Genomic DNA, 10,890 nt, shown 5'->3' with positions numbered 1-10,890 from the left:
CAAACTCTCCAACCATACCCACCCCATGTATCTTGGAGTTACACTGGAAAGGACACTCTTCTTCAAAAAAACACCTGGAGAACACAAAAGCCACGGTCAACACCCACAATAACATCCTGTGAAAACTAGTGAACTCCCAAGTGGGGCGCAGACCCACAAACAATCCGTGCAACTGCCATGGCCCTGTCTTTCTCTACAGCAGAGTATTCCTGCTCAAGCTGGAGCCGATCACGTCACACCAAATTGGTCGACACAGCCCTAAATGACACCTGTCGCATCATCACGGGATGGGTCAAGAAAACACCTGTCCCGTCCGTGCCTTTATGCGCTAGCCGGCACCTCCCCCCGCACATCAGACGACTGTGTAACGCTCAAGATGAATGGAAAACACAGGAGATAGACAGTGAAGTCTGGAATGAAATGATAGAGAACACCTCACACACACAGTTTCCTTTCGTGGCTGTTTACATTCGAGGGTCGCCGGTCCTCTCAAACGGAACAGTTTAACGTCATGCCCAGGACGAAAAAAAATAGAGAACACCATAATGACAAATGACAAATAACAGCAGGAAGGCATGGGCCACAATCCACCGTCTTGGCAAAGACCACACCACCCATAATTCACAACGGTCACAGCAAATTCTGTTGCATCACAACTAGTGTAGGTATTGGATGGAGCCCGCACACCACAGGTATAAGAAAGACGTGATGCAGAGGAGGGAAATGGGTCGGTAGCTCTTCGGGGATAATGGGTCTTTGCCAGGTTTAGGGATTGCAACCACTTTGGCCTTTTTCCAGACAGAAGGGGTGGTTTTCTGTGCTGTGCATGTGTTCAGCATCCCCACAAGCCAGGGCCTTGAGTTAGGTCCCAGGTGCTGTATCATTTCTGCCAGTAGGTCATCAATCCCTGCTGCTTTTCCGGGTTTCAACTTTCCCATTGCAGTTTCAAGTTCTTCTAGGTCGAAGGGTTTGGTTTGAGTGATGGCTGATTATGGTTGGTCTGATACCACTGTGCGATGGTATTCTATGTGGGTCGGTGGCGGTGTTGGTTACAACTGTTGGCCACCAGTTGTGACCAAGACCGCCACCAACCCACAGGAGAATACCATCGCACAGTGGTATCAGACCAACCACAATCAGCCAGCCTTCAAACCAAACCCTTCGACCTAGAAGAACGTGAAACTGCAATGGGAAAGTTGAAACCCGGAAAAGCAGCAGGGATTGATGACCTACTAGCAGAAATGATACAGCACCTGGGACCTAACGGAAAGACCTGGCTTGTGGGGATGCTGAACACATGCATAGCACAGAAAACCATCCCTTCTGTCTGGAAAAAGGCCAAAGTGGTTGCAATCCCTAAACCTGGCAAAGACCCATTATCCCCAAAGAGCTACCGACCCATTTCCCTCCTCTGCATCACCTACAAGCCTATCCCGTCACACCAAATTGGTCGACACAGCCCTAAATGACACCTGTGGCATCATCATAGGATGCATCAAGACAACACCTGACCCTGTCCCAACACCTGTTTACATTCGAGGGTCGCCGGTCCTCTCGAACGGAACAGTTTAACGTCATGCCCAGGACGAAAAGATATAGAGAACACCAACATGACAAATAACAGCAGGAAGGCATGGGCCACAATCCACCGTCTTGGCAAAGACCACACCACCCATAATTCACAACGGTCACAGCAAACTCTATTGCATCACAACTGGTGTAGTTATTGGATGGAGCCCGCACACCACCAAAAAAAAGAAAAACAACATACTATAGTATGCCCTCCGTGACCATGGACTTTAGCCTTTCGCTTTTCTGCAATTTAACCTTTTTTCAAATCCTCAACAATGATGAAGAATCGCACACTATAGCGTGCCACTTAATGACCTTGACCAATATCAATGACCTTGAGCAGTATAAATTACCTTCAATAAGACTAGTAAATGACCTTGACCAGTATAAATGACCTTGACAAGTACAAATGACCTTGACCAGTATAAATGACCTTCACCAGTAGAAATGACCGTGACCAGTATATGACTGTGACCAGTATAAATTACCTTCATGAGACTAGTAATTGACCTTGACCAGTATAAATGACCTTTAGAAGACTAGTAAATGATCTTCACCAGTATAAATGACCTTTAGAAGACTAGTAAATGATCTTCACCAGTATAAATGACCTTGACCAGTATGCGGTCCGTGACCATGGACTATAGCCTTTTGCTTTTCCTTGATTTTCACCTTTAAAAAATCCTCAACAATGATGAAGAATCGCACACTATAGCGCGCCGCTCAATGACCTGAGACCATGGACCAATGAATGAAATACAACACATTGAGCAGGGCACTGCAGGGAGTTGAACCCCGTTCCGGTAAACCAGAAGTCCGACACCAGTGCCTTAGTTTTTGTGTTGTTGTTCATTTAAAGGTCCAGGTGTGCATACGCATGTGCCCCTGTGTGTGTAGGTGCATGTGTGCATGTGTGTGCACGCTTCAATGACCACTGTTGGACCCAATGGCGATCAAGGACCTCAGGGAGCCACCCATAATTCACAACGGTCACAGCGAACTCTGTTGCATCACAACTGGTGGCCAACAGTCGTAACCAACACCGCCACGACCCACAGGAGAATACCATCGCACAGTGGTATCAGACCAACCACAATCAGCCAGCCCTCAAACCAAACCCTTCGACCTAGAAGAACTCAAAACTGCAATGGGAAAGTTGAAACCCGGAAAAGCAGCAGGGATTGATGACATACTGGCAGAAATTATACAGCACCTGGAACCTAACGCAAAGACCTGGCTCGTGGGGATGCTGAACACATGCATGGCACAGAAAACCATCCCTTCTGTCTGGAGAAAAGCCAAAGTGGTTGCAATCCCCAAACCTGGCAAAGACCCATCATCCTCAAAGAGCTACCGACCCATTTCCCTCCTCTGCATCACCTACAAGAGAGGCTGCTACTCCAACGCCTCATACCACTCATATTAGACACCAAGCTGACTAAAGACCAAGCTGGTTTCCGTCCCGTCCTGTGCTGGACAGAGCTCAACCTCACCCAACACATTGAGGATGGGTTTGAGGGAAAACAAATAACTGGAGCAGCAACTGGAGGGCGAAGCAAGCACGCAGGCAGCTTGTGCCTGCCTGCGTGCCTGCCTGCCTTCCTCATGTGGAAGCTGCATAGTTGAGTTTGTGTGTGTGTTTCTTTTTCTGTCTTTCTTTCTTAGGACGAAGATCAAGGTAGACGCCGTTGGAAGGCTCAACACAAGCCGATGCCCCTAGAGATCCATCCCAAAGCTTCCCTCAGGGAGTCCAGCAAGCCAGCTAGCCAGCAAGCCCGCCCAGTCAGCCAACGCAGCCAGCCAGCTCCGCCAGTCAGCCAGTGTAGAAAGTCAGGCTGCCAAGCCAGCGCACATCAGCCCTTGCAGTCAACCATTGTAGCCATACCAGCCTTGCTCAGTCAGCTCAGCCAGGCCTCTCTCGAGGCCTGGCTCTCTGTCTGCCTGGCCCGGTCTGCCCCGCCCTGCCTTGCAGCAACAGAACCAGCCTTGCTGGCAAGCCAGCCAGCTCAGAATACGAGCTCAGCAAGCCAGCGCAGCTGGCAAGCACGCAGTTAGTCTAAACCAGTTTCAGACTGGCAGGCCAAGGCAGACAGACAGGAAGACCGAGGCGCCTAGGCAGGCAGACAGGCCAGGAAGGCAACAAAGTGCAGGCAGGGGGACTGTCCGGCCTAAGGCTGCGCTGCAAGGGTTGGAGCCTGGCCAGCTCCTGCTGGTCTAGACTGAGTGGCTGTGGCTGCACAGTAAGGCTGCGGTAACCTAGTCTGGGCTTGCTGCTGCACTGGCTTGCTCAGCTCGCATTCTGAGCTGGCTGGCTTTCCAGAAAGGCTGGTTCTGTTGCTGCAAGGCAGGGCAGGGCAGACCGGGCCAGGCAGACAGAGAGCCAGGCCTCAAGAGAGGCCTGGCTGAGCTGACTGAGCAAGGCTGGTATGGCTGCAATGGCTGACTGCAAGGGCTGATATGCTCTGGCTTGGCAGCCTGACTTTCTACACTGGCTGACTGGCGGAGCTGACTGGCTGCGTTGGCTGACTGGGCAGGCTTGCTGGCTAGCTGGCTTGCTGTGCTCCCTGAGGGAAGCTTTGGGATGGATCTCTAGGGGCATCGGCTAGTGTTGAGCCTTCCTATGGCGTCTACCTTGATCTCCGTCCTAAGAAAGAAAGACAGAAAAAGAAAGACACACAAACCCAACTATGCAGCTTCCACCTGAGGAACCGAGACGCGAGAAAAGAACTGAGCGTCACTTGGGATGGTCACAAACTCTCCAACCATACCCACCCCATGTATCTTGGAGTTACACTGGACAGGACACTCTTCTTCAAAAAAACACCTGGAGAACACAAAAGCCACGGTCAACACCCACAATAACATCCTGTGAAAACTAGTGAACTCCCAAGTGGGGTGCAGACCCACAAACAATCCGTGCAACTGCCATGGCCCTGTCTTTCTCTACAGCAGAGTATGCCTGCTCAAGCTGGAGCCGATCACGTCACACCAAATTGGTCGACACAGCCCTAAATGACACCTGTCGCATCATCACGGGATGGGTCAAGACAACACCTGTCCCGTCCGTGCCTTTATGCGCTAGCCGGCACCTCCGCCCGCACATCAGACGACTGTGTAACGCTCAAGATGAATGGAAAACACAGGAGATAGACAGTGAAGTCTGGAATGAAATGATAGAGAACACCTCACACACACAGTTTCCTTTCGTGGCCGTTTACATTCGAGGGTCGCCGGTCCTCTCGAACGGAACAGTTTAACGTCATGCCCAGGACGAAAAGATATAGAGAACACCATAATGACAAATAACAGCAGGAAGGCATGGGCCACAATCCACCGTCTTGGCAAAGACCACACCACCCATAATTCACAACGGTCACAGCAAACTCTGTTGCATCACAACTGGTGTAGGTATTGGATGGAGCCCGCACACCACAGGTATAAGAAAGACGTGATGCAGGAGGGAAATGGGTCGGTAGCTCTTCGGGGATAATGGGTCTTTGCCAGGTTTAGGGATTGCAACTACTCCAGCCTTTTTCCAAACAGAAGGGATGGTTTTCTGTGCTATGCATGTGTTCAGCATCCCCACAAGCCAGGTCCTTGCGATAGGTCCCAGGTGCTGTATCATTTCTGCAAGTATGCCATCAATCCCTGCTGCTTTTCCGGGTTTCAACTTTCCCATTGCAGTTTCACGTTCTTCTAAGTCGAAGGGTTTGGTTTGAGGGCTGGCTGATTGTGGTTGGTCTGATACCACTGTGCGATGGTATTCTATGTGGGTCGGTGGCGGTGTTGGTTGACCAAGACCGCCACCGACCCACAGGAGAATACCATCGCACAGTGGTATCAGACCAACCACAATCAGCCAGCCCTCAAACCAAACCCTTCGACCTAGAAGAACTTGAAACTGCAATGGGAAAGTTGAAACCCGGAAAAGCAGCAGGGATTGATGACCTACTGGCAGAAATGTTACAGCACCTGGGACCCAACGCAAAGACCTGGCTTGTGGGGATGCTGAACACATGCATAGCACAGAAAACCATCCCTTCTGTCTGGGAAAAGGCCAAAGTGGTTGCAATCCCTAAACCTGGCAAAGACCCATTATCCACAAAGAGCTACCGACCCATTTCCCTCTGCATCACCTACAAGGCTATATGAGAAGCTGCTACTCCAACGCCTTGTTGCCACTCATAGATACCAAGCTGACTAAAGACCAAGCTGGTTTCCGTCCCAGCCGCTCCTGTGCTGGACAGAGCTCAACCTCACCCAACACATTGAGGATGGGTTTGAGGGGAAACAAATAACTGGAGCAGCATTCAGAGATCTCTCTGCTGCCTACGACACTGTCCAACACCGCACAATGGTCAGGAAAAGCCTCCTCAACAACAGGCGCTTCTATGTCCAGTTAAATGACCAGAGGAGTAAATGGAAAGCCCAAAAGAACGGCCTCCAACAAGGTAGCGTGCTCGCCCCCCTCCTTTTCAATATCTACACAAACGACCAGCCACTACCCAATGCCTAATGCCAGCGTTTCATCTACGCCGACAACCTCTGCATTACGACCCAACAAGCAGACTTCCAGAAGATTGAGTCTGTCCTTGAAAGTGCCCTCCAAGAAATGTCAAGCTACTACAATACAACCACCTGAAACCCAACCTATAGAGAACACCTCACACACACATAATTTCCTTTCGTGGCCGTTTACATTCGAGGGTCGCTGGTCCTCTCGAACGGAACAGTTTAACGTCATGCCCAGGACGAAAAGATATAGAGAACACCAACATGTCAAATAACAGCAGGAAGGCATGGGCCACAATCCACCGTCTTGGCAAAAACCACACCACCCATAATTCACAACGGTCACAGCAAACTCTGTTGCATCACAACTGGTGTAGGTATTGGATGGAGCCCGCACACCACAGGTATAAGAAAGACGTTCTTTGTTGAAATACTGACAGCGTTTCGATCCATTTGATCTTCATCAGGTCATGTGTACACAAAACATACACTTTTATACTAAGGGAGTGCCCCCATTAAACAATCAAAATACCACATTTTGGTGCCCCTCCCATCACTGCAGGTGTGACACGTCAACCCTGAGTGAGTAGGTGGGGACCCAGACATATTGATGTAAATATAGTCTGTTCAGAAATTGTAGTGCCTCTCATAGAGCTTGTAGGTGATGCAGAGGAGGGAAATGGGTCGGTAGCTCTTCGGGGATAATGGGTCTTTGCCAGGTTTAGGGATTGCAACTACTCCAGCCTTTTTCCAAACAGAAGGGATGGTTTTCTGTGCTATGCATGTGTTCAGCATCCCCACAAGCCAGGTCCTTGCAATAGGTCCCAGGTGCTGTATCATTTCTGCCAGTATGCCATCAATCCCTGCTGCTTTTCCGGGTTTCAACTTTCCCATTGCAGTTTCACGTTCTTCTAAGTCGAAGGGTTTGGTTTGAGGGCTGGCTGATTGTGGTTGGTCTGATACCACTGTGCGATGGTATTCTATGTGGGTCGGTGGCGGTGTTGGTTACAACTGTTGGCCACCAGTTGTGACCAAGACCGCCACCGACCCACAGGAGAATACCATCGCACAGTGGTATCAGACCAACCACAATCAGCCAGCCCTCAAACCAAACCCTTCGACCTAGAAGAACTTGAAACTGCAATGGGAAAGTTGAAACCCGGAAAAGCAGCAGGGATTGATGACCTACTGGCAGAAATGTTACAGCACCTGGGACCCAACGCAAAGACCTGGCTTGTGGGGATGCTGAACACATGCATAGCACAGAAAACCATCCCTTCTGTCTGGGAAAAGGCCAAAGTGGTTGCAATCCCTAAACCTGGCAAAGACCCATTATCCACAAAGAGCTACCGACCCATTTCCCTCTGCATCACCTACAAGGCTATATGAGAAGCTGCTACTCCAACGCCTTGTTGCCACTCATAGATACCAAGCTGACTAAAGACCAAGCTGGTTTCCGTCCCAGCCGCTCCTGTGCTGGACAGAGCTCAACCTCACCCAACACATTGAGGATGGGTTTGAGGGGAAACAAATAACTGGAGCAGCATTCAGAGATCTCTCTGCTGCCTACGACACTGTCCAACACCGCACAATGGTCAGGAAAAGCCTCCTCAACAACAGGCGCTTCTATGTCCAGTTAAATGACCAGAGGAGTAAATGGAAAGCCCAAAAGAACGGCCTCCAACAAGGTAGCGTGCTCGCCCCCCTCCTTTTCAATATCTACACAAACGACCAGCCACTACCCAATGCCTAATGCCAGCGTTTCATCTACGCCGACAACCTCTGCATTACGACCCAACAAGCAGACTTCCAGAAGATTGAGTCTGTCCTTGAAAGTGCCCTCCAAGAAATGTCAAGCTACTACAATACAACCACCTGAAACCCAACCTATAGAGAACACCTCACACACACATAATTTCCTTTCGTGGCCGTTTACATTCGAGGGTCGCTGGTCCTCTCGAACGGAACAGTTTAACGTCATGCCCAGGACGAAAAGATATAGAGAACACCAACATGTCAAATAACAGCAGGAAGGCATGGGCCACAATCCACCGTCTTGGCAAAAACCACACCACCCATAATTCACAACGGTCACAGCAAACTCTGTTGCATCACAACTGGTGTAGGTATTGGATGGAGCCCGCACACCACAGGTATAAGAAAGACGTTCTTTGTTGAAATACTGACAGCGTTTCGATCCATTTGATCTTCATCAGGTCATGTGTACACAAAACATACACTTTTATACTAAGGGAGTGCCCCCATTAAACAATCAAAATACCACATTTTGGTGCCCCTCCCATCACTGCAGGTGTGACACGTCAACCCTGAGTGAGTAGGTGGGGACCCAGACATATTGATGTAAATATAGTCTGTTCAGAAATTGTAGTGCCTCTCATAGAGCTTGTAGGTGATGCAGAGGAGGGAAATGGGTCGGTAGCTCTTCGGGGATAATGGGTCTTTGCCAGGTTTAGGGATTGCAACTACTCCAGCCTTTTTCCAAACAGAAGGGATGGTTTTCTGTGCTATGCATGTGTTCAGCATCCCCACAAGCCAGGTCCTTGCGATAGGTCCCAGGTGCTGTATCATTTCTGCCAGTATGCCATCAATCCCTGCTGCTTTTCCGGGTTTCAACTTTCCCATTGCAGTTTCACGTTCTTCTAAGTCGAAGGGTTTGGTTTGAGGGCTGGCTGATTGTGGTTGGTCTGATACCACTGTGCGATGGTATTCTATGTGGGTCGGTGGCGGTGTTGGTTACAACTGTTGGCCACCAGTTGTGACCAAGACCGCCACCGACCCACAGGAGAATACCATCGCACAGTGGTATCAGACCAACCACAATCAGCCAGCCCTCAAACCAAACCCTTCGACCTAGAAGAACTTGAAACTGCAATGGGAAAGTTGAAACCCGGAAAAGCAGCAGGGATTGATGACCTACTGGCAGAAATGTTACAGCACCTGGGACCCAACGCAAAGACCTGGCTTGTGGGGATGCTGAACACATGCATAGCACAGAAAACCATCCCTTCTGTCTGGGAAAAGGCCAACGTGGTTGCAATCCCTAAACCTGGCATAGACCCATTATCCACAAAGAGCTACCGACCCATTTCCCTCTGCATCACCTACAAGGCTATATGAGAAGCTGCTACTCCAACGCCTTGTTGCCACTCATAGATACCAAGCTGACTAAAGACCAAGCTGGTTTCCGTCCCAGCCGCTCCTGTGCTGGACAGAGCTCAACCTCACCCAACACATTGAGGATGGGTTTGAGGGGAAACAAATAACTGGAGCAGCATTCAGAGATCTCTCTGCTGCCTACGACACTGTCCAACACCGCACAATGGTCAGGAAAAGCCTCCTCAACAACAGGCGCTTCTATGTTCAGTTAAATGACCAGAGGAGTAAATGGAAAGCCGAAAAGAACGGCCTCCCACAAGGTAGCGCGCTCGCCCCCCTCCTTTTCAATATCTAAACAAACGACCAGCCACTTGAAACCCAACCCATCAAAAACCCAACTATGCAGCTTCCACCTGAGGAACCGAGACGCAAAAAAAGAACTGAGCATCACAAACTCTCAAACCATACCCACCCCATGTAACTTGGAGTTACACTGGACAGTTTAACGTCATGCCCAGGACGAAAAGTTATAGAGAACACCAACATGACAAACCCTACACTTAAACCCTCTATATTTAATAAAAAACAATTCTGGACAGGAATCCTGTATTGCAGGGGTGCCCAAAAGGTACATCGTGATCTACCAGTAATCACAAAGGCTGTGCAGGTAGACCATATGGCATGCCCCTGTATATAATCTATCACTTGAATTAAGGTGACTTGACACCAGCTCAAATGTTGCACACAAACATCAGTAGCAAAAGTACAAAGTTATTGTGACAGTAATAATTGCTATAGTGTGTGTTCAGTAACAGGAATATTCCTGTCTCTCCAGCTCTTTAATAAATAGAAAAGGGTTTAATCAGGAGTTGTAGTAGCCACAGGATAATCTAAGCGGTGGATATTGCTCTTTTCTTCATGTCTTTATGCATGTAAATTGTCTTGTTGTTTGTGTTATGTCAAATGCGTGTATATGTGTTCTGCATATACTTGGCTGCTGTGTTGCAAGTTACTGAACACACACTATAGCAATGATTACTGTCACACTATAGAGCTATTTAACACTGTTACTGAACACACACTATAGCAATGATTACTGTCACAATATAGAGCTATTTAACACTGTTACTGAACACACACACTATAGCAATGATTACTGTCACAATATAGAGCTATTTAACACTGTTACTGAACACACACACTATAGCAATGATTACTGTCACAATATAGAGCTATTTAACACTGTTACTGAACACACACTATAGCAATGATTACTGTCACACTATAGAGCTATTTAACACTGTTACTGAACACACACTATAGCAATGATTACTGTCACAATACAGAGCAATTTAATTTAGGTAACCAAATTGACCCCAATAGTAGATCTTTACACTCTCAATAGTTCAATTGTTGTTAAGCATCTGCTTAATTTCCAAAAAAACTACACAATTAGAGAATGTAGAAGATTGCTACTTTTGATCCTTTGATTATATAATGCTGATTGTAGCATAGTGGTTAGTGACTGAGCTTTGTTAACATGAGTGCCCGGGATCGATTCCCACCAATTTCAAAGAATGTTTGTTGCTTCGTGCCAATTTTCACAGAATGTTTGTCCTTTTACCTACCAAACAATACTATTTTCACCTCTAGTCGATTATTTATTCAGCGTTTGAGCCACGGACCACC

Source organism: Protomyctophum parallelum (assembly GCF_964188405.1).
Source record: "Protomyctophum parallelum genome assembly, chromosome: 4".
Classification (NCBI taxonomy): Eukaryota; Metazoa; Chordata; class Actinopteri; order Myctophiformes; family Myctophidae; genus Protomyctophum; species Protomyctophum parallelum.
The sequence above is the reverse complement of the archived record's forward strand: the minus strand, read 5'-3'. Positions refer to the sequence as shown.